At 37.9% G+C, this 25,249-nt stretch overlaps 1 long non-coding RNA gene across 1 annotated transcript; it reads left to right on the top strand.

Moving 5' to 3' along the window:
• The first annotated feature begins 1,593 nt into the window (after positions 1–1,593).
• LOC116551300 lies at positions 1,594–23,734 on the top strand. The gene is made up of 3 exons (XR_004268835.1): positions 1,594–1,738; positions 15,362–15,365; positions 23,722–23,734. It is a non-coding gene; the product is annotated as an uncharacterized LOC116551300 (long non-coding RNA).
• Positions 23,735–25,249: the final 1,515 nt, after the last annotated feature.

Genomic DNA, 25,249 nt, shown 5'->3' with positions numbered 1-25,249 from the left:
GCTGTTTTTGTCAGGTTTGTCAAAGATCAGATGGTGTAGTTGTGTGGTGTTCTTTCTGAGGCCCCTGTTCTGTTCCATTGATCTATATCTCTGTTTTGGTACCAGTACTGTGCTGTTTTGATGACCATAGCCTTACAATATAGTTTGAAGTCAGGCAAACCAAATCCAATAGCACATCAAAAAGCTCATCCGTCCTGATCAAGTCAGCTTCATCCTAGGGATGCAAGGCTGGTTCAACATCTGCAAATCTCTAAACACAATCCATCACATAAACAGAACCAATGACAAAAACCACATGATTATCTCAATAGATGCAGAGAAGGTCTCTGCCAAAATTCAACAGCCATTTATGCTAAAAACTCTCAATAAACTAGGCGTCATGGATTGTATCTCAAAATTGTAAGAGCTATTTATGACAGCCTCACAGCCAATCTTACAGTGAATGGACAAAAACTGGAAGCATTCCCTTTGAAAACTGACACAAGACAAGGATGCCCTGTCTCACCACTCCTATTCAACATAGTATTGGAAGTTCTGGCTAGGGCCAACAGGCAAGAGAAAGATATAAAGAGTATTTGAATGGGAAAACAGGACATCAAATTGTCTCTGTTTGCAGATGACATGATTGTATATTTAGAAAACCCCATTGTCTCAGCCCAAAGTCTCCTTAAGCTGATAAGCAACTTCAGCAAAGCCTCAAGATACAAAATCAGTGTGCAAAAATCGCAAGCATTCCTATACACCAATAATGGACAAATAGAGAGCCAAATAATGAGTGAACTCCCATTTACAATTGCTACAAAAAAAAATACCCTAGGAATACAATTAACAAGGGATGTGAAGTGCCTCTTTAAGGAGAGCTACAAACCACTACTCAAGGAAATAAGAGAGGACATGAATAGATGGAAAAACATTCCATGCTAATGATTAGGAAGAATCAATATAGTGAAAATGGCCATACTTCCCAAAGTAATGTATAGATTCAGTGCTATCCCCATCAAGCTACCAATGACTTTCTTCACAGAATTGGAAAAAACTACCTTAAACTTCATACGGAACTTAAAAAGATCCTGCAGAGCCAAGACGATCCTAAGCCAGCCAAAAAAAAAAAAAAAAAAAAAGCTGGAGGCATCCCACCACCTGCCTTGCTTATTGTTTTGTTTTTTTTCTTTTTCTTTTTTTTTTTTAATTGGAATTTAGATTCTGGGGTACATGTGCAGATCATGCAGGATTGTTGCATAGGTACATACATGGCAAGGTGGTTTGCTGCCTTCATCCCCCCATCACCTATATCTGGTATTTCTCCCCTCATTATCCCTCCCCACCCTCAGCTGTCCCTCCCCTAGCCCCTCCAAATGACCCTAGTATATGATGCTCCCCTCCCTGTGTCCACATGTTCTAATTGTTCAACACCCGCCTATGAGTGAGAACATGTGGTGTTTTGTTTTCTGTTCTTGTGTCAGTTTGCTGAGAATGATGGTTTCCAGATTCATCCATGTCCCTAGGAAGGACAAAAAGTCATTTTTAATGGCTGTGTAGTATTCCATGGTGTATATGTGCCACATTTTCTTTATCCAGTCTATTGTTGATGGACATTTTGGTTGGTTCCAGGTCTTTGCGATTGTAAACAGTGCCACAATGAAAATACGGGTGCACGTGTCTTTATAACAGAATAATTTATAATTCTTTGGGTATATACCCAGTAACGGGATCACCGGGTCAAATGATATTGCTTATTGTTTTGTTGGTGGTGGTGGCAGTTAGTGTTCCTGGCCTGCAGGCTGATCACACCATACCTTCCATTTCCCCATCATTCATTATTTGCACCAAACAGTAAGAAATCTTGTAAGGATGCACATTTAAAACTAAAAATAAGAACTAAAGAGAAAGCTCATTATTCCCTATTTTGAATATGGAGATAAATCTAACTTTATCTCCATATTCAAAAATAAATTGCGAGTTGTTTGACAAGCTTTCAAGAATCTCTGTGCTGGGGTTGAGCTCTGATGAGTGGCTCAGAACAGATCTACTCAATTGAAGGGGTTTCAGTGAATTGTTCTTTTGATTTTTTTTCCAAGGCAAAGGAGAGTACTTCATAAGCATTAGCTCATTAATCTTCACATCTCCATGACACAGGCTTGAGTTTTCAAAAAAACAAACAATATCTACTCTGACTGTGTAGAGAAAGGTAAAACACAAGTATTGCTTTTCCATAAGGAAAACCGTCTTGACCATATGATAGCCCATGAGGGAACTGATATGCCTCTTGGTCTATAAAAACAAGAACAGAAAACTTTATTTTTTCCTCTAGGATGTAATATACCAGAGGTGGAGATACACGTGAAATTTCCCTTCAGGCTTGCAGCACACTGACTAGTAAGTTCTCTACAGGCAGCTTTAGGGTAAGGACTGAGCCAAAATATATTTTAGGAGAATCCAGTGAGAACTTGTGAGTAGAATCCTGTGGGCACAGTGGGAACAAGGGCACACATCTTTGTGTTCTTCATCTGTAAAAAAAGCCAGCGATGAAACAGAAAGGGATCAGGGGTCATTCCAGCATGACTGGTAGGTTATAGCTTGCATGCTGACTGTGACCAGCGGAAACTTGCTGCTCTGTAGGAGTATGACAAGGATGCTTCAGGTGCAACCAGCCTCAATAGTAACGGCAACAGCTGCCTTTGGAGTCAACACACAAAAGCTTCTCTGCATTCTCCCTAGCACTTATTTTAAAGATAAGTGAAGGAGCTTGCTCCAGGTCACAGAACTAGCAAAATCTGGGTTATCTGGTTCCTAGTTTCGCATTCTTCCAAATCATACACTTGAAAGTAAGAAATCTATATGTAAAAAAGTAATAGGTTAACTATATTTTACAAGCAAAATATACCAATTTTACTTCCATAAACAGGACTTCATAAAGCAAGGAATGATCTACTTTCTTTTGGAATGGTCTACTTTCTTTTGACCATTTAGAATAACAAGAGCACAGTGATAATAATTATGATAATATTAGTAATAATAACAAAGACAGTGAATACAAATAATACCATTATTCAAAATGACGGAGCAACTAATAATATTAATAACAATGAGAAAATTTTACTAAGTATTGTTTGCCATCAGAGTTCTAAGCTTTAACATATGTTACTGTAATAAACAAGATGAATAAATAAAGTAATAGTATGTTAAATGCTAATCAATCTTGAGCGGAAAATTCAGGCCAGCACGGGGCAGAGTGTGTGTGTGTGTGTGTGTGTGTGTGTGTGTATCTGTGTTGGTGTCTGTCTGTCCAGGTGTGTGGGCAATGTACCAGCAATTTAGAAAGGGTATCCTGGGAAGCCTTTATTTATAATTTTGAAATAGGCATTTATTGGCAAATAATGAACAAGATACTAATGCCACAAAAATATAGTCCCTACCCTCAAGATCACAGTCATTGGGACCAAAGACACAACATTATAATCTCCATCTAAACTTGAACATGCTTGATGCAGAATTTATGAGGCGTAGGTAGGAACAGATGGACCGGAGCACTGAACCGTGATGCTGGGGTTAGGAGATAGGGTTAGAGGAAGGCTATGAAGTAAAGATGGACAAAGATGGACTTTACCTCAGGAAAAAGATATGCATAAGGAAGCAGAAAGTCATTTCCAGCAGAGAAAATAGCACTCATTAAGACATGTAAGCATGGAAAACCTAGGTTTTCTACAAATGGCAGGAAGGTCAACATGGCAAAACACTGGGTGGTAGGGGGAGAAAACAGTGGGAGGAGAGGCAGGAAAGGTTTGTTGGAGCCAAATCATTACTAGTGATAGTTTTTAGCATTTTCTGCACACATAATGATCTTCATATCTAAGTACTGTACATGTATCAGCTCATTTAACCTTTTCAATATCCATATGGCTTTGGTATTATTGATTATCCCCTTTTTACAGCTGAGGAAACTGAGGCACGGGATCACTTTTAGCAAGGGGCAGGTCCTGGATTTAAGTTAAGACTAGCTGGCTCCAGAGCCCTGTTTCTTCACGTGCCATGCTGAGTCCCCATAGAATCCCTGCAATCAAACATTTAGCTTGAAAGAACCCAGTGTGGAGAAATGACTTTGGACATGAAGCTAGATTCCTGGGTGTGTTCATCAGTTCTCATGCTGCTAATAAAGACATACCCCAGACTAGGTAATTTAGAAAGGATAGAGGTTTAATGGACTCATAGTTACAAATGGCTGGGAAGGCCTCACAATCATGGCAGAAGATGAAAGAAGAGCAAAGGGACTTCTTACATGGTAGTGGGCAAGACAGAATGAGAACTAAGCTAAACGGGTTTCACTTTATAAAATCATAAGATCTCATGGGACTTACTACCATGAGAATATTATGGGCAAAACCGCCCCCATGATTCATTTATCTCCCACTGGGTCCCTTACACAACACAGAATTATGGGAGCCACAATTCAAGATGAGATTTGGGTGGGGATACAGCCATACCATACTAGGTCATGGCATTCACTTTTGCATCACATACAGGAAGCTTTATGGTACTTAGGTTCACCCTCTATAAAGCAGAAGGATGCTAACACTCTTTCTAGTCTAGCATTGTGGGTTATATAACTCCCATGTTAGTGACTTCAAAATAAAGAAATTACTTTCTTCCGTCTTTTACTAATATGGCATGAACTCTACATGGCAAAATTATGAGAATACACCCTCCTTTCAAGGTGCCTTGCACTCTGCCCATGGTCACCTGTGGGTTTCTCTTCTCTGTGGCTACATCTCGGTTTTCAGTCTACTAAGGTGACCATAGCTCAGCTGACACCAGTGCTATGCTGTCCTCTGCTGGAGACAGCCCCATAGTTCTGCCCTTGCCTCAGAGAGGAGGCATTGTTTTCCCTATTCTCTGTAGCAGGGCAAAGGTAAATGTGTGGCTTTTGAAGACACTTTACTGAAGATTTAGGGATAAGGAGAGTATACCAGGGAGAGTGGCCTTCATGGGCTAACAGAGCCCAAAGCCAGTCCCTGAGTTGGACTCTGAGCCTTCAACACAGGTGAGAACCTCCTGACCCTGGCCTTGAAGTCTTCAGTGTCCTGTTACCCCTGGCTCATAGGATATCTTTTTATTGGAACTCAACTGTGTAATTTTGGAGATTTTTATTCAGTATAATGTTTGGGATGTGAAGCTCATCTCACTATTTTTGACAAACCTTGAACCTAGTCTTAAGTTCAAACTACACTGCAAATACAATTTATGTAGTTCAAAAGTCAATATCTTTACTTCATCTCCAATTCTTCTGTATTAAATGTCAATTTCTTCTACATGTTATTTGAAATCTATTGAAATAACTTTAAAATTATATTCAGCAGTATTTTTCATTTGTGCCTCATTCATTTTAAAAAATATTCCTCATTCAAAATAATCTAGAATAACAAGAGAACCTTAAATTGTCTATCCTAGTCAACTAGTCATGGTAGCACCACCTCTTCTCCTCTGTCCAGCCTGCTACAGATGCATTATTATATGTCAGTGGCATTTGCGTCTTTCTGAAAAATTCCCAGAGATTGGTGGACTATATTACTGGACCTTGGCTGAAGCCATTCGGTCAAACATGAGCTGATAATGTGCTTTGTATTTTGCTGCTTTGGCTTTGTTGGAAAATGGGTTGAGAAAATGAATATGTAATAAAACAGAGGCATAGTTTGACCTTGTCCTGAGACTAGAGGTTTATGAAAACAGAGATTTAGCAGGAGAAGAATGAGAAAGAAAACAATTCTGGTGCCAGTTTGTTCAAACCTCCTCTGATTCATATGAAAGAAACCAACTACTGTGTACTGCTGCCAGGCCTTTGTCAGTGTGCAAAAGGCTCAAGCATGTGAGCTCAGGGCAAACAAACACTCAAAGCTAATATTTATTAAGCAATTGCATTCAATGAATTCTCACTGAATGTCTTTTGTATACTGGACCCTGTGTGATTGCTGAGAAAATTACGGTAAGAAGAAGTGTCTTGTTTTCTGCCCTCATGGAATTACAGTTCAGTTTGAGAAATAGACTTAAACAAAATGACCATACAGATATATAATACACCCAGAAATTAATTTATACAATGTGGTGCCTATCAGAGAAAGACATGATCCCATGTTTAGATTCCAGAAAGATGCTGTAATTCTAAAGAGAGAATTTTTCTATATTAAACATTGAGTATATGAACGCATATGAGGAAAAATGTATGTGGTATCTGAGAAAGCACAGAGGGCATTTGCTTATGTGGATTCAGCTTTACATGGCAGCTACGAAAGAGGAAAAGGGAAGTCCGGACCCAAGAATGAAAGCATGAGAGTACTACGATACCCTGAGTTCACTCTCAGCAGTGTTAAAATCTGGAATTAACTAAGACTTGTAAAGAATGGCAGAAGCTAAAAGAGCTTGATTTTAACTATGTTTTTGATAAAAATTAAAAAGGAGAAACCTCTGTTTTGAACAGATGGTCTACTGCTAGCAGATGATAAAAAGATGACAAAACAATTGTACTTTTCTCTACCTAAGAGAAAAAAGTCTTCCCACTGGAATCAATGAAGCAATAAAATAGAATGAAGAAAAGAGCAATAAAAGGCAAAACTAGAGATTTTAGATGAATTATAGCAATAGGCTAATTACATTTCAAACCATATTTATTGGAATATTTAATTATGTCAAATAGAATAATGAAATGAATGGAAAGATATAAACAAGTTCTCTCCCTCTTAAAAGAGAGGAAAGGAAATTTTCTAAAAAATAATTTGTTTCAATGTCAGACAAAATTCTGATATAAATCACTCATCATCTTCAGATGAATATTGGCCATTAGAGGCATTAATATTGATTTAGCAAAAACAAGCTATGTCAAAATTACCGTGTTTATTTTTTTATATCATTATGGCACTGGTAGTTCAAATAAAAAGATTAGCAATAACTTGGTTAAATACAAGTAAAGAAAGAAAATTTTAAAGAAGGAAATAAGAGAAGAAAACGAGACAACAGAAAGGGAGGAACAAATTAAACCTATTCTTTGTGGCTCCAAAGACAGAAATGAAACTAATGAATAAAAGTTACTATGAGGGGCCTATTGGATAAATTAAGAGAGAAGGAAAAAGCATTTAAGCTTTGACTCCTTATCATTTGTCTTACCAGACAATTCTGTACATTATTTCAATCAACCAGCCCCAACAGTTTTATGAGATAAGCATGTCATCTTTCTTTTATAGAAAAATGATTTGAAGCCTTAAAAATTTGCCATACATGCTCAAGTTTACATGCCAGGATGGGATAGAACCAAGATAGTCATGTTTCTCCAAAGCCAAAGCCCCTGCATTTTGTACTTTGTCACTTTGCCTCAGAGTAGGGAAGAGTCTTCCCACCATAGGAGATGACCACCAGTAAAGTGGTCTGCTGTCCAACGAAGGGGACCTACTGAGAACATTTTACCTGGAAGATCACTTCTTTGAGATAACAAACAAGGGCTGTAAAAATTGGGTAAGGAACTGAAAATGCCATAAAGGAACCCTCTCAACTCTCAGGTACTCTATTTCTATGATTCTGCCTTTCTAAAGCTTGTTAGCTTGCTTGCTGTCATAACCCTTCTAGACTATTTACATTTTTCAGAATTAATTTGTTAACCAAAAGAAGTGATAGCATTTTAGTAGAGATATTTTGAGGAAGAAAAATCTCATCAGCAAATTACACCCTGTAGGCAGCTGCCTACATTGCCTTCGTTAAGAAATGCGTGTTTTGATTCCAGCTCTGTTACATTACTCTGTGTGACTAATGGCAATTTGCTATATGTCTATTTATGTACTTTTCTCATTATGTTTGTTACTGACTTCACAAGAATAAGGAAAAACTAATAATTTACAACTTTAAAAACAAGATTCAGTATACAAGAGGCTTTTAAATCTTTCTCCCTACTTATGGAATATTATTTAATCTGTAAACCTATACCATCAATTCCATGCATAATATAAAAGCAGTCAGGACATAAGTTGCTGAGTTATTGAAGCACAAAGAAATAAAATCTCCTAAAATAAAGAAATCTCCTAAAAGAAAAAAAAAAGTCAATAGAAGTCATACTGCCACTTCTGGTGTGTCTTAAAATTCTGACATTTTAAAAATTACCTGTGAATTACACTCCTTCTCCTGTCTTTTTGTATTAAAATAATAGTTAACTTGAAAATGAACTTCATATGTATGCCTTTTTCTCAGCCAATTCATTGGCTCTCCCCTACCCTATTAATTGTATTTGCTAAGCCTTTATTCTCTTGTTTATGGTACTATGTTTCTATTCTCCTTTTATACTCAGAAGATGGGATGAATATAATATTGGAGAAAGTACTCCAGAAAGCAGTTAAAAGAAAATTTGAACTCTTCTAATTGGAATCTAACTGGGATCTAAAAATGTTCATATTCTACTCCAAGTTGAAATCCACACTTACTAAGACAAATCTGATCCCAAGAAGAAAGTGGCATTACTTCCCCTCTTTTTTCATATCCTGAAATGAGGGAAGGGGACCTAAGATGTATTGACACTGGAAAATAAAACCGTGCAACCATAAGCACTGCTAGGCACCTTGCATGCATGTTCATACATCATCGTCACAATAACCCCTTGACAGATAAGGATATCAAGGTGGAGAGAAGTTAGGTTTCTTGCCACAATTGCAAATCTAATCAGATTTGTGTAAAGTTATAATCTGAATTCTACATTAGAACGTCAATCAGTGTTGTCTTTACTGCAGCACTCAAAGAAGTTTTCATTACTCAGAACTTAACTATATTTAATCCACAAATTGGGTGATAAATGTGTTTTTTTTCCTTTCAAAAAGCCCATAAGATGGAGGTAGGAAACTGGATTCTTAGTTAAGACATAATCAGTAGGGCTATTAAAACACAGCAGACAAAACTGTCTCCAGTGCTATATCTGTTGGTGTTAACAATAATGAAAAGGTAGGCCAGACCATGATGGTTCAGAAAATTAACAGAGGTGGATCATGGCAAAGAGTTGAGATGGTATTTCCTTAACAGGAGTCACATAAGAAGCTCTCAGGTGGTGAGGTCAATGATACAGTCCCAGGGAAAAAAGACTGAAAGGCAAATTAATGCAGGGCTCTGCCTACTTACCAGAGGCCCAGACCAGGTCGCAGTTGATGAACAGGGAAAGAAAATGAAAGGAGACAAGGAGGGTTGTTACTGGCATGAGAAGTTACCAGTTTCACAGGTGTGGTAAATGGAAATAGAGCTTTAGGGGAAGGATTCAGGAATGTGACCCACTTCTAAGGCATATCATTATAAAGACTTGAAGTCAAGGCGTCGGTAAACCTTGTGTGTGGGGGCAGACTTGAGGGGAGGGAAAAGTGAGGGAATATTAGTTCTAAAAGAAGAGATGAAACCAAAATAAAATCTACTTCAAATCACCAAAGGAAATTCTTTAAATCACCTATAATATACAGTGATTCTCATACTCTATAAATCTGAGACTCACTAAGCTAAATTAAAAGAGGGGAACAAAACATTCATCAGTTTGGGCCAGACACAAGTTTTCTTGCTTGCTTTAGAATTTACTCAACTTGTTCTAATTTTACCTTCTGTGACTTTAAAATATGGTAATGGATTTGTTGGTTGTTGAAGGAAGTGAATGCAATTGTGGTGTTACATCTTTTCTTGTATTAAAATCTGCAATTCTAAATTCTATATGCCACATACATTACCGCATTAATATATCAAGACTGATGACTGGAACAGAGACAAATGTGTTGGTGAGTTGTGGAAGCTGTCAGGGGACTTATGGACTATCGCTGTCCTATAGTCTACAAGGAGCCAGCTGAGGATGGATAGAATGGGAACAATGAGAAGGTGCCTAGAAGATGCAGATGCTGAATCAAATTGGTGGTGATAAAATCTGGTCATGATCTCTGTGCAGCAAGTATGGGATCTTTCATGATTTTGGCATAAATTTTCTGAATCACAAAGCAGTCCCATGTAACAATCATAAGATGTATCATTCTACACATATTCATTCTCTGACACTTATTTCATGTCTGTCAATTTCTCACCGTAGGCATACATAAAAAATAAGTTAATAAAGTAATGGTAATAGGTGAGTTAATTAGCATACCAAAATACGCACGGTCCAAACAAACATAATGACTTGAGAGATAATGTGCAAGTTGTTAAAGAAAAAATGAAAAAGAAGGTCATATTTTATTAGAGAAACAGTTTTTAACCAAAAGTATCACAGTGGCTGATATAACCAATATTTGGTTCAGACGGATTTCAGTTAAGAAAAAATCTCTCAAAGATTAAAGATACGGTATTAACCAGGATAGTCCATAAATGCATGAAGGCATTTTCAAAGTAAAAATCTCAAAAATGATCATTGGAAACAGTGCCCAAAAGGGAAAACTTTTACCAAACTGGGAAGGAAATCCCACTCCCTTTCATGAGAAACAAATACTATGATTTTATTAAACACTGATATTATACCAACTAGCAAACTTTCCAGAAGCCTTCTCACATCAAACTGCAGGAGAATTACTTTCTCTCCTCCATTCTGGTCCTGATGCAGGATTTTGAATGCTGATAACGTTAGAGTTCCAACTTCTAGGAGTAGTTTGGTTTCAATGGCCAGGCCAAATCACCATCTCTGTCCACCTACTGTACTATGGGCAGACGAGGACGAACATGTTCTTTCCACTCTATCTTTTGCTGTCTTCTCCATTCTCTTGGCACCATTCTTCGTTATATCCTCTTCTGTCTGCCGTTATAAATGAGACTGCTTTCTTTTCTGAATTTCATTATTGTTTATACTTTTACCTTATTTTACTTTGCACTGGATGTGAATTTTGATATCTGTTCCTACTTGATTATCAACATTTAGGGGCAGGCTAAAAACAACAGCCCTCATTTGTTGAGTGGCCACTATGTGGTAGTCATGATACAAAGCAAATCACTGGAATTATTTATCTTCATCCTCAGAAAAAGCCAATGAGATAGGTGTTACTATTATCCCCTTTCATATGGGGAAACTGATGATTGGTTAATGATCTTGTCCAAGTCTACACAGCTGGTCAGGAAGAATGGGGACTGGAACTCAAGATGTCTTTTTGGAATAAATGCACAAATGACAGAAAATTTTCCTCTCTTCTGACCTTGCCTTAGGGAGAGATTCTGAATATATTAGAAAATAAAATGTGGTTACTATAGAAATCTACTGATCCCTGCATTATGAACTATTTTGACTAGAAAAAAAGCTATATGATAATGGAACATGTACAGAATTTGAATTATGTCCGAGGCAAAGAGATACCTTCCATGGTTAAACTGAGCATATCATCAATTGTTTTTTCCAATTTTTAGGTATTTTAATTAAATCCTTTAAAGAATTCAGTCTTTTTGTATTGTTTGGAATAGTTTCAGAAGGAATGGTACCAGCTCCTCTTTGTATGTCTGGTAGAATTCGGCTGTGAACCCGTCTGGACCTGGGCTTTTTTTGGGTGGTAAGCTCTTAATTGCTGCCTCAACTTCAGACCTTGTTATGGGTCTGTTCAGGGTTTCAGCTTTTTCCTGGTTTAGGCTTGGCAGGAGGCAAGTGTCCAGGAATTTATCCATTTCTTCCAGGTTTATTAGTTTATGTGCATAGAGTTGTTTATAATAATCTCTGATGATGGTTTGAATTTCTGTGGAATCTGTGGTGATATCCCCTTTATCGTTTTTTATTGCATCAATTTGGTTATTCTCTCTTTTCTTTTTTATTAATCTGGCTAGTGGTCTATTTTGTTGATCTTTTCAAAAAACCAGCTCCTGGATTTATTGATTTTTTGAAGGGTTTTTTGTGTCTCTATCTCCTTCAGTTCTGCTCTGATCTTAGTTATTTCTTGTCTTCTGCTAGACTTTGAGTTTTTTTGATCTTGCTCCTCTAGCTTTTTCAGTTTTGACAATAGGGTGTCAATTTTTGATCTCTCCTTGCTTCTCATGTGGGCACTTATTGCTATATATTTTCCTCTAGAGACTGCTTTAAATGTGTCCCAGAGATTCTGGTGTGTTGTGTCTTCATTCTCGTTGGTTTCGAAGAACATCTTTATTTCTATCTTCATTTCATTGTTGATCCAGTCAACATTCAAGAGCAAGCTGTTCAGTTTCCATGAAGCTGTGCGTTTCTGGGTTAGTTTTTGAATTCTGAGTTCTAACTTGATTGCACTGTGGTCTGAGAGACTGTTTGTTACCATATCCGTTCTTTTGCATTTCTGAGGAGTAATTTACTCCCAATTATGTGGTCAATTTTAGAGTAGGTGTGATGTGGTGCTGAGAAGAATGTATATTCTGTGGATTTGGGGTGGAGAGTTCTGTAAATATCTATTAGGTTTGCTTGGTCCAGGTCTGAGTTCAAGTCCTGGATATCCTTGTTAATTTTCTGTCTGGTTGATCTGTCTAACAATGACAATGGGGTGTTAAAGTCTCCCACTACTATTGTGTGGGAGTCTAAGTCTCTTTGTAAGTCATTAAGAACTTGCCTTATGTATCTAAGTGCTCCTGTATTGGGTACGTATATATTTAGGATCGTTAGCTCTTCTTGTTGCATTGATCCTTTTACCTGGAAACCATCATTCTCAGCAAACTGACAGAAGAGCAGATCAAACACCGCATGTTCTCACTCATAGGCGGGTGTTAAACAATGAGAACACATGGACACAGGGAGGGAGCACTACACACTGGGGTCAGTTGGGGGGAAATAAGGGAGGGACGGTGGGGGGTGGGGAGCTGGGGAGAGATAGCAAGGGGAGAAATGCCAGATGTAGGTGATGGGGAGGAAGGCAGCAAATCACACTGCCACGTGTACCTATGCAACAATTTTGCATGTTCTTCACATGTACCCCAAAACCTAAATGCAATAAAATAAATAAATGGGGGAAAAAAGAATTCAGTCTTTTGCACAGAATGCTATATTCAAATATTCAAATATTTCTTTCTTGGTTTATTTCTTGGGTTTTTGACAATGATGAAATTCTGGTTTAGCTTTGCTAATGCTCACCTGTTAATATTTTCCTTTCCAATTTGCAAGCTGCAGCTGTGTGATGGGGTGTGTGCATGCTGACACCCTCCATTCCTACTTTATAGCTCTTGTTAGCATGCCAAAAGCTGTGCATCATTCATGCAGAGTGATCCCATTTCTACACCCTGCCCCCTCGGCACACACTTAAAACTAATTAAGTTATTTTAAGATAAGGGCAATCATGGATTTGATGTTTATCAAATTCTTAAGATAAATCCTTAGAGATCCAAATGACATAATTCTTATTCCTGATTAGACTTATCAAGGATCAAGTGAAAATACATTATAATATGCTTTATTCACTGCTTAGATCATTACTACATGTTTCCAATTATATTTTTAATATACTAATAAATTTAATATATTTATTTAATGATTTTAAAAGATCTTAACTTTAGTACTTAGATACCACCTTCATGATACTTCCTACTGTAGAATAGTGGCTAAGACCATAGCCTTCTGCATTTTTGAACATGTGAGCTCAGATCTTTACTCTGCCCAATTACAAACTGTAGGTCAAGCTACCTCTTTTTTTGAGGTCTCTGTTTTTCATCTAAAATAGAAGCATAGTAAGAGTTTGCATGAAATAATGAAGCCAAAGGGCACAGTGCTCAGAGCACCTTAGTCCTCACCCTCCCACATCTACACACCCCTCCCTAACCCATGGCATTAATATCATTTGGCTTCGTTCGGTTGGCCCTAGCATTTATATCTATTCCCCAAATTCAAGATTCACATATCCACCCCTTGCTTGAGATCTCCACTATGATGTTGAATGGACATCTCAAACTAAATATCAAAGCAGATCTATGATTTCTACGCTCTACTCCTTTCTGAGAAACCCCTAATCTGCTATCTTACCTTCCCCATCTCAGCAAATAACATCATTTACCCATTGTTCAGGCCCTACCCCTAAGAACTATCTGTAATTTCTCATTATCCTTTTACCCCCTCATTCAATTCACCAAAAAATCCTTTGGGAACTACTTCTGAATTATATCCTGATTTTTGCCCACTTTTCATTTTTCCTACAGCCAACATCTGTTGCCTTGGATAACTGAAACAGCCATATAACTGTTCTCTCTTCTCCTTCACCCCCAGCACGACTGTGGTTGATTGTTCACATAGTATCTTCCCAAAACATCAATCAGATTACATTGGTAACCTGCTGAAGCTTCTTTGATAACTTATAGCAAAGAGAATAAAATGGAAACTTCTAAACTTTCTTTTAGCCTATTTAGATGATCCTGCATTATATCTAGCCTGCGTTTGCCTTTCCAAACTCATCTACTCCCACACTCCCCACTGTTCACTGAGTTCCTTGTTCACACTAATCTCATTTCCTTCCCAGCCTTCTTGCAATTGCTCTTCCTTTGGCTTGGAAGACTTCACCACTGAACTTCCCACTGTTGCCTTATTTTCGTTAATTCAGTGCCTGCTGCAAACACAATTCCTCAGGATAGTGCTCACTGACCAAACTAGTTAGTGTAGATCCTTCATCACTTATGACTGTCTTGCTTATTTTCTACACAACACTAATTGCATATAAAATTGCATTTAGTTGGTTTGGTTCCAGGCTGTCAGCATTGGAGAAGCATCTGAAACAAACTCAGTGCCTAGAACATCTTTGCTGACTAATTGACTGGACAAGGAAATAGAACAAGAGAAGGAAAGTCTCCTAATTGCCCAGAGAGAGAAAGGAACATCTCTTTCAGAACAGTTGTAAACAGTTTTGAAGCCAGGTCTGTATTCAAATTCTTGCTCTAATTTTTATTTGTGTTTTGACCTTAAGAGGTACTAACCTTTGAATCTTAGTTTCAACAACCATAGCATGCAGATAATAAAACCATTTCTATTTCTGCTTTCCTGTGAAAATGAAGTAGTGTGTGTTTATGGGTTTAGCACGTGCCTGGCACATATCAATAAATAAGTACATAATAAGCAAATGCAAGTTTTATTACTATCACCATTATTACCACCGTCATCGACACTGTCCTTAAAATCTCCAAGAAATATATAGGGATATTCCCAGGACCTCTTGGCCTCTGGTAGAAAGCAAATAGAAGAAAACCACCGTATGACTAAAAGGAAGCTTAGAGAATGGTAAGATCATCACTATGGGTTAGGCCAGTGATTATAAAGGACAGAGATTCTATGTTAAAGTTTTAGACAAATAGTATCAACACCACATAGGCACTGGTTAGAAATGCAAATGGGTCTGAGATCAGGACCCACCAGACTGTGTACTAACAAACCGTGAAGGTAATTCTAATACATGTTCTAGTTTGAGAACAGCTAGGTTAGGCTGTGGCAGACAAATCTGACCACCATACCAGAACAATGGCACAAAGGAATTACACCACAGAACCTATCTTGGCTTCCAGGCAGCAGAGTGTGTTTAGGTGCAATATAAAAACAGGCCTGGCACAAAGCTGCAATAGAATCCTCTGTCCTATGTGATGCAGCCTCATTTCTTTTGCACAGGTCACAGTGACAGAGACCACAGTGGCCAGAATGGAACCCTGCAAGGGAAAGCAATGAGAGTCAGCTTTTTATTCTCTGCTTCATTAGCAGTTTCAAAAGGGAAAGAAAAGCATTCCTGTTTCTCCACATCCTCTACAGCATCTGTTGTCTCCAGATTTTTTAATGATCGCCATTCTAACTGGTGTGAGGTGGTATTTCAATGTGGTTTTGATTTGCATTTCTCTAATGACCAGGGATGATGAGCTTTTTTTAATGTTTGTTGGTTGCATAAATGTCTTCTTTTGAAAAGTATCTGTTCATATCCTTTGCCCACTTTTTGATGGAGTTTTCTCTTGTATATTTGTTTTAGTTCTCCATAGATTCTGAATATTAGCCCTTCGTCAGATGGGTGGACTGCAAACTTTTTTCCCATTCTGTTGGTTGCTGGTTCACTCTATTGATAGTTTATTTTGCTGTGCAGAAGCTCTTGAGTTTAATTAGATCCCATTTGTCTATTTTCGCTTTTGTTGCCATTGCTTTTGGTGTTTTCGTCATGAAGTCCTTGCCCATGCTTATTTCCTGAATAATATTGCCTAGGTTTTCTTCTAGAGTTTTTATAGTGTTAGGCCTCATGTTTAAATCTTTAATACATCTAGAGTTAATTTTTGTATAAGATGTAAGGAAGGGATCCAGTTTCAGCTTTCTGCATATTGCTAGCCAGTTTTCCCACCATTTATTAAATATGGAATCCTTTTCCTTATTGCTTGTTTTTGTCAGGTTTGTCAAAGATCAGATGGTTGTAGTTGTGTGGCATTCTTTCTGAAGGCTCTGTTCTGTTCCATTGGTCTATATTTCTGTTTTGGTACCAGTACCATGCTGTTTTGAGTACAGTAGCCTTGTAATATAGTTTGAAGACAGGTAATGGGATGCCTCCAGCTTTGTGTTTTTTGCTTCAGATTGTCTTGGCTATTCAGGCTCCTTTTTGGTTCCATATGAAGTTTAAGGTGTTTTTTTCCAATTTTGCATAGAAAGTCATTAGTAGCTTGATGGGGATAGCATTAAATGTATGAATTACTTTGGGCAGTATGGCCATTTTTATGATATTAATTCTTCCTAACCATGAGCATGGAATATTTTTCCATCTGTTTGTGTCCTCTCTTATTTCCTTGAGTAGTGGTTTGTAGTTCTCCTTGAAGAGGTTCTTCACATCCCTTGTTAGTTTTACTCTTAGGTATTTTATTTTCTTTGTAGCAATTATGAATGAGAGTTTACTCATGATTTGGCTCTCTATTATTGGTGTATAGGAATTCTTGTGATTTTTAGGAATGCTTTCATACTGTTCATGGGAGTGTAAATTAATTCACCCATTGTGGAAGACAGTGTAGTTATTCCTTAAGGATCTAGAAACAGAAATATCATTTGACCCAGCAATCCCATTACTGGGTATATACCCAAACGATTATAAATCATTCTATTATAAAGACACATACACACGCATGTTTACTGCAGTACTATTCACAATAGCAAAGACTTGGAACCAACCCAAATGCCCATCAGTGATAGACTGGATAAAGAAAATGTGACACATATACACCATGGAATACTATGCAGCCATAAAAAAGGATGAGTTAATGTCCTTTGCAGGGACATGGATGAAGCTGGAAACCATCATTCTGAGCAAACAGACACAAGAACAGAAAACCAAACACTGCATGTTCTCATTCATAAGTAGGTGTTGAACAATGAGTACACATGAACACTGGGAGAGGACCATCACACACTGGGACCTGGTGGGTGGGGGGCTCGGGAAGAAATAGCATTAGGAGAAATGCCTAATGTAGTTGACAGGACGATGGATGCAGCAAAGCCCCACCATGGCACATGTATACCTATGTAACAAACCTGCACAATCTGCACATGTACCCCAGAACTTAAAATATAATACTTTTTTTTAAAAAAGGGAAAGAAAACTGTAGGTTGGAGAAGAGTTACATGGTACAAACAGGAAACATGTGGAACTATCAGCTCACAGCTATGAGGAAAGCAGCTGACATAGCTGATACCTGCCTCAGGGGCAATTTCTGAGTCCCCCAAAAGCTCTACTGGGAACAGAATTGTCTCAGGGAAGGCAAGGCTTTCACCAATTAATCTGGTTGAGGCTGAATTATTTACCTAAGGGAGTAGCTTTCAAATGCTTACCCAATTTCTCTGCATATTAAGCTCAAGCATCTACAACCTTCTTTCCTCTTTTTTTTTTTTTAACTGCCTTTTCCCTCTCCAAGTACTTTTTTTGTTACATTGCTCCTTCTCTCCCTCATTGTCCTCTTCTGATATAATGAAGTTGAATTTTAGGCCACGAAAGTAAATGCTCGTTATTAGTTTATACCATATGCTGTGGCTAGGAGATGTCCTCAAACCCATCTTCCCTTGAGGGGCCTCAGATGGTCCTACAACAGCATGACCAGCAGGAATCAGTGCTGCTTATAAACACCATCTGACAGTTTTTCTTCTGTCATCAGGTGATGACAGCCGCCAACAGGATGATTTGTTGTTCTCTGCTGCCACATCCTCAGCTGTTTTTGTGGATGGAAAATGGAACACCAAGAGTTGAAAAAGAAAATCATTACTGACATTTACGGAACAAGGGGCAACCTCATAATAACCTTGAAACCACAAGAATCATTTCCTATGAGTTTAACAGAAGGACATTGACTCGACTTTTAAGTTGCTTTTTAGATATACTTTCTATGCTGTTAGTTGCATGGCCTGTTGCAATGGCCCAGAATTAGCCTGCAGATATCATAAAGGTGCCTCATTTGGCCATGTATATAGTATACCATATATTTATTGGTTATTTGCTGATGCTCTCATTCCTCTACTAGACTCTTCCAGGAAATGGTCCAAGTCTTGCTTCTCTTTGAATCTTTAGTCTAGTTCCTGGCAAGCCATAAATCTTGATTTGAATTCAATTGAAATTACAGGTAATCTAAGGTGAACTATGAAGTATATTTTTTTAAAAAAAAATTATGAGTAACTAATTGGCTTTTTTCATTTTTTTTTCTTTTGCTTTTTACTCTAGAGGCTGACATCTGCCCTACCCAGAAAGCATAATGTTTATTTTCACTTCCTGTCTTTCTCTCATATTTTCACCCCTATAGAAGAGACTCTATAAGCCATTTTACAATTGTTAGTTATCTATCTTATTTATAAAGTAATTTTGCAAAGGAGAATGCTCTCTATATGTTCTCAAATGTAAGGTAATCTATATAATCTTTTTATTGTTTGACTTTTTTATGAGATCAGTAAGATGGTAGTGAAGAGGTAAATTTTGACATGCATTATAGTCACAAACCTATATGACAAAAATAATATGCTGTATTATTTATTTTTTGCATTATGAATTACTTCAAAATGTACCAGATTAAAATAATAAACATTTATTATCTCACACAATTTCTAAGAGTTAGCGATCCAGGAATTAGACGAATATTTCTGGTATAGAGGTTCACACTAAGATAGTCAAGATGGTCGCCAAGACTGCAGTCATCTGAAGGTTTGGCTGGGTCCTGGAGAATCTGCTTCACTACAATGCTCACTCTCTGCCCCAAGAATGCTCACTCACTGTGGCTGGAAGCCTCAATTCTTTGTTGGATGTTGACCAAAGGCCCCAGTTCCGTGACATGGCAGCTAACTTCCCTCATAGCAAGTGATCCGAGAGAGAAGGAGAGAGAGAAAAAGAGAGAGAGAAGGGTGGGGGGAGAGAGAGAAAGAGAAAGGGGCCATAACCACAGTGCCTTTTATGATCTAGTCTTCAGAACTACACTGCCATTTCTGCCACATTTTATTCATCAAATATAAGTCACCAAGCACAGCCCACACTCAAAGGAAAATAATTAAGTTCCACCTGTTGAAAGGAGGAATAGCTAAGAATATGTGCACATATTTTAACTCCACCACCATGGGTTTATAACTTTAACTGAACAAACACTTCTTTCTAAAGAAACATTCTATCAAATGTAGTTTTTCATAATTATTTATATTCTTAAGACAATTCAGCAGATAAAAGAATGATTAAAACACATATATCTTATTTTTGCAGTCTACCCATCTGACAAAGGGCTGATATCCAGAATTTACAAAGAACTAAAACAGATCTACAAGAGAAAAACAAACAAGCCCATTCAAAAGTGGGCAAAGGATATGAACAGGCACTTTACAAAAGAAGACAACTATGAGGCCAACAAACATATGAAAAAATGCTCATCATCACTGGTCATTAGAGAAATGCAAATCAAAACTACATTGAGATACCATCTCATGCCAGTTAGAATGGCAATCATTAAAAAATCTGGAGACAACAGATGCTGGAGAGGATGTGGAGAAATAGGAACACTTTTACACTGTTATTGGGAGTGTAAATTGGCTCAACCATTGTGGAAGACAGTGTGGCGATTCCTTAAGGACTTAGAAATAGAAATTCCATTTGACCCAGCAATCCCATTACTGGGTATATATCCAAAGGATTATGAATCATTCTACTGTAAGGACACATGCACACAAATGTTCATTGCAGCACTGTCTACAATAGCAAAGACCTGGAACTAATCCAAATGCCCATAGACGATAGACTGGACAGGGAAAATGTGGTACATATACACCATGGAATATTATGCAGCCATCAAAAACGATGAGTTTGTGTCCTTTGTAGGGATATGGATGAACCTGGAAACCATCGTTCTCAGCAAACTGACGCAAGAGCAGAAGATCAAACACCACATGTTCTCACTCATAGGCGGGTATTGAACAATGAGAACACATGGACACAGGGAGGAGAGCACTACACACTGGGGTCTGTTGAGGGGAAATGGGGGAGGGGCGGGGGGTGGCGTGGTGGGGAGAGATAGCATGGGGAGAAATGCGAGATATAGGTGAAGGGGAGGAAGGCAGCAAATCACACTGCCATGTGTGTACCTATGCAACAATCTTGCACGTTCTTCACATGTACCCCAAAACCTAAAATGCAATAAAAAAACCACATATATCTGAACGATATAAAACACTATGTTTCTCTTAATAATCAGACCTAACCAGAAACTTACCTCTATTATGACAAGATTCAGAATAATATAGATTTAACTAAAATTAATGGTAATTGATGTATAAATGTCAACAAGTGAAATGGCAAGTACACAGTAGTGTTTAAGTGAGAAATGAGTAGCTGAAGCAGTGACTGGAGAAAAAGAGTGGTGATAAGTAAAAATGAGATCAGATCATAAGCGGGTCGATGATATGGATTTGTAAGCCAGGTAATGACTTTAAATATTACTTTATGAGACGTTTACCACCACCTGCAGAGGCCTGTCCTACAGAACCTGGCTTAAAGATGGATGAATGAATGCACTCTCACACCATTATAGTGATTCAAGTGGGCTAGGGATGCTTGTCAGTTGCTTTCCAAGGGCAACTGCAGCCAATCGACCAAGACCCCCTGTACAGAGGTTCTAAGCCAACACGCTTGTGAATAATTAACATGGTCTAAGAGTGGTTTTACGAATGTGAAAAACTTTAGGTTCCAGGCCCAGAGTAAACACTATTAATGGGTAATATCCCTATGATCTCCCCCTGAGAGGGTCATCCAGCATAAAGTTTACATGAGTAAACAGTTTGAGTAGAGACAAAGGGATGTGGAGTAAGCAGACTTAAACTTGGAAAGCCTTTTATCACCCCTCTCTCTTCCCTAGTAATGAACTAACTGCCTTCAGCCTGTCCCAATAAAACCTTTCGGCCTTCCAAAAAGTTTGAGATTACATCTATAACTTTCTCTAATATTTTCTGGAATATTTTGCCAGCCACCCCAAGTGAATTCCAACAACTTTATGAATGATGGACCCTGAATGGTTTGGGGCAAGGGGTGGCCTAATCTGATGTATTTTTAAAAATCACTCTTGATGCTATGTGGAAAATTGACTGTAATGATTTAAATGGAGAAACAGGAAGGCGAGTTAGGAGACTTGCAAAACTCAGGCTTGGACAAGGGTACTAGTTGTATACTTACTAGTCTCCATTGTAAGTGATTTAAATCTAACTACCTTTTCAGAGTGAAGCCAATAAGATTTGTTGATGGAGTGGTTGTAAGTTATAAGAAAAAGTAATAATATTTTTGACTATAAACACTGAAATACTGACAATTCCATTTCCTGATATGGGGAAGACTATAGGCAGATCAAGTTTGGAAAGGAAAAGCAAAAGGATGTTGAGAATAAATTAAATTTGATACGTATAATAGGAACATTACCAGTTGAGATAAACTAGATTATGATGAAGAACCAACAATCCCAAAGTACCATTGGCTTAGTAAGACAATTTATTACTCACTCTTGCTTCAAATCCACCTGGTTTGGCAGCAGGCCATACTCACTCCATTCCCAGAGAGCCAATCTGATGGAGGCTGTCTGCAGACACATGAATACCTGATAGAAAGCAAAGCCAGAAACAGGAATATGGCTATCATGCTGTGGCTCTTTAAGGTTCCTCATGTAAATGGCATAAAATACTTCCTGGCTAAAATCATGGATATGAGGGTTCCAAGAAATACAACTGTACCATGTACCAAAGGTAGGAGAGTATTTATGAACAACATTAACAGTCTCCAGAATATCTTAGCAAAATGTTAATTAAGCTGATGGACACTTGAAATCTGGAATCAAGGAAAGAGGTTGGGCTGGAAATAAATATTTGTGATTGGCTAGCATGTAAACCGTATTTAAACATATAAAACCTATGGGACAGCGGACATCACCAAGGCAGTGAGATACTAAGATTGAGACCTCACAATATCTAGAAGTAGGAAGAGGAATTCAGTGAGGAAATTGGGTGAGGGGTGATGTGGGAACAGAACCAAAAACATTGAGTATTTGGTTACAAATGCAGGTAACTTTCTAGATTTGTTTGAAAGAAAACGTAGAGATTTTTGTCTGGTCGTATCATTTTTTCCTCTGTAAAATAAGCAGCAGTTATCAGATGAAAACAAGAATGAGAAGAATGTAGTAAAGCTTAAAGAAAAAAGAAAAGGTCAAGGACCTAGAAATAGAAATTCCATTTGACCCAGCAATCCCATTACTGGGTATATACCCAAAGGATTATAAATCATTCTGTTATAAAGACACATGCACACGTATGTTCACTGCAGCACTGTTAACAATAGCAAAGACCTGGAACCAACCCAAATGCCCAATGACGATAGACTGGACAAAGAAAATGTGGCACATATATACCATGGAATACTATGCAGCCATTAAAAATGATGAGTTTGTATCTTTTGTAGGGACCTGGATGAATCTGGAAACCATCATTCTCAGCAAACTGATGCAAGAACAGAAAACCAAACACCGCATGTTCTCACTCATAGGCGGGTGTTGAACAATTAGCACACATGGACACAGAGTAGGGAGCATCACACACTGGGGTCTGTTGAGGGGGCTGGGCGAGGGACAGCGAGGGGTGGGGAGGTTTGGGGGGAATAACGTGGAGAAATGCCAGATATAGGTGACAGGGTGATGGAGGTAGCAAACCACATTGCTATATGTGTACCTATGCAACAATCCTGCATGATCTGCCCATGTACCTCAGAACATAAGGTACGACTAAAAAAAAAGATACATACACACAATAAAAAGAGAAAAGGTAAGCACTATTTATCTCTAAGAGTGGGAGTATGACTACCATGGGGAAATGGAGAGGAATTTTTTAGGCAACACTAGGGGCATATTTGAGGTTAGACATCATGGGTTAAAAATCTGTCTGTACAATTAGTTACGTGTTTTTTCTCTCACATGATCACCTGCTCTGGTTCATGTGCACAGTAGACTACAGGCCATATATTTTTGTGTGAGTTTATGTTTGCCAATACACTGTGGAAGGAAAGGAAGAAGTAGTTGAGGGTATACATAAGAAATGATTGTTATGACCGCCCATGGAACTTAAACTGGGTAAGCAAGGAAGTGAACATTTGAGGAGAGTTGGGGGCAATGACAGGAAGGGCAGGAGCAATAGTTTGCAGAAAGATCCAGGAGGATTTGAGAAATCTTTGGAGTTGAGGCACTAAATAAAGTTAGAAGCATGAGAAGAACTCATTATAGATTGGTAAGATCTAGAGTAATCATGAGAGTGGATGTCTCAGAATGGAGGACAAGATCTTTGGAGGAAAGTGTTAAAGACTTGAAAGCCAATGTATTAGGGGAATCATTCGTGTAATGGAGGATGTCAATGTTGGGAGAGAGGAACAATTGACAAGAGTACTCAAGGTTCAGTGGGTCCCCTCCTTAATCACAGGGATGGTGGTCCTCAGACTGGAGGAAGCTTTGCTCTGTTTTAAAGGACAGTGGCAATACACAGGAGAGCAAGTACAGAGGAAAAGTTATTCATCTTAACATTTGTTGTGATGAGGCAAATATGAGATATCCAATATGGAGGTATCTCATAGGCAGTTAGATAACAAGGACTGGAGTTCGGAAGGGACAGTTATAATAGTGAAATATATTTGATTATCCATAGCATAGAGATAGCCATTGCAGTCATGAGGATGAATGAAGTTAATATGGGAAAATAGAGAGACCTGGGGGGATCTATATTTTCCCATAAAAGAACTAAAGGAAGAATGCTGAATGGCATGAACATTTCAGTGGTATAAAAAAGAAGAGAAAAACTAACAAAACTGATCAAGGGGAGGAGAAGTATCAAAAGAGAATAAAAGTTAACACCTGGCTTTTTGGTAGATGATACAAAACTGAAAGGCTAAGGTAAGTTTGAGAGGATAAGAAATTTTTTAAAAAGTGAAAAGAAACTTGTTTTAAGTACTTGGGAGTAAACAAATAATAAGTGGCTAAATTATTTGAAAGAATCTCACCATCTTTTTTTCTGAATTTTCCTTTATGAAAAGTTAAAGAATGAGAGGTAAAGCAACAAAGTTAAATTATCAACCAATGACGGGCGGGTGATAAGGCTGGTCTTTTCCCATGATTGTAGCCATGGCTTGTTCCACTTAGAGACTGGGTAGATTTCTGCATGGTAGACTGTCACTGCTGCGATGAATTTCATCAGATCATATTACTTTAGCAAACGATGCCTCATCTACAGCAGAGGACAGCACTAGTGTGTTACCTTAAGAATCTTCACAAAGGACTCTGAAATGTCAGTATGAGCAGATGATGAAGTGCAGGAATCCATTTCCTGCTGCATTTCTTATTTTATAGAGAAAATAAATTTCATATGCTGTAATATGTTTTCCATTGTAAATTAAAACCTAATAGACTTTAGTTTCAGATGTGTATAGGAATGTTTAAACATTGATGTATTTTAATGAAGGTATACAAATACTGCTAGAGATTAAGATGCTAAAAACAGCTCGTTCCAAGTCTGCAAGCCCCATATTTCTAAGGTTTCATATTTGTATCTTAAACTTTCACATATTTAAAGTTTACTAAAACTGTCCTCCTAGAATTCTTGTTAAGATGTAGTTTTAGGTTATATAAACAAAAATGGTTTTAATTTGCAGTCAACCCTAAAATATCCGGAAAAATCCTGTGAATTCTCCAGCAAATCTCCAGACAACCACAAGAGTTTAAGTTCAAGTTAGAATACTAATTATGCTAAATTTATTCTTAAATAAGAAAACATGGCCTGAAAATTTGTCATGTCTTTACCATCTAAACCACAGTAATT

The sequence above is a fragment of the Sapajus apella genome, unplaced genomic scaffold (genome assembly GCF_009761245.1).
Source record: "Sapajus apella isolate SASKATOON/1434 unplaced genomic scaffold, GSC_monkey_1.0 scaffold9, whole genome shotgun sequence".
Classification (NCBI taxonomy): domain Eukaryota; kingdom Metazoa; phylum Chordata; class Mammalia; order Primates; family Cebidae; genus Sapajus; species Sapajus apella.
This window is presented reverse-complemented; position numbering and strand designations above follow the sequence as displayed.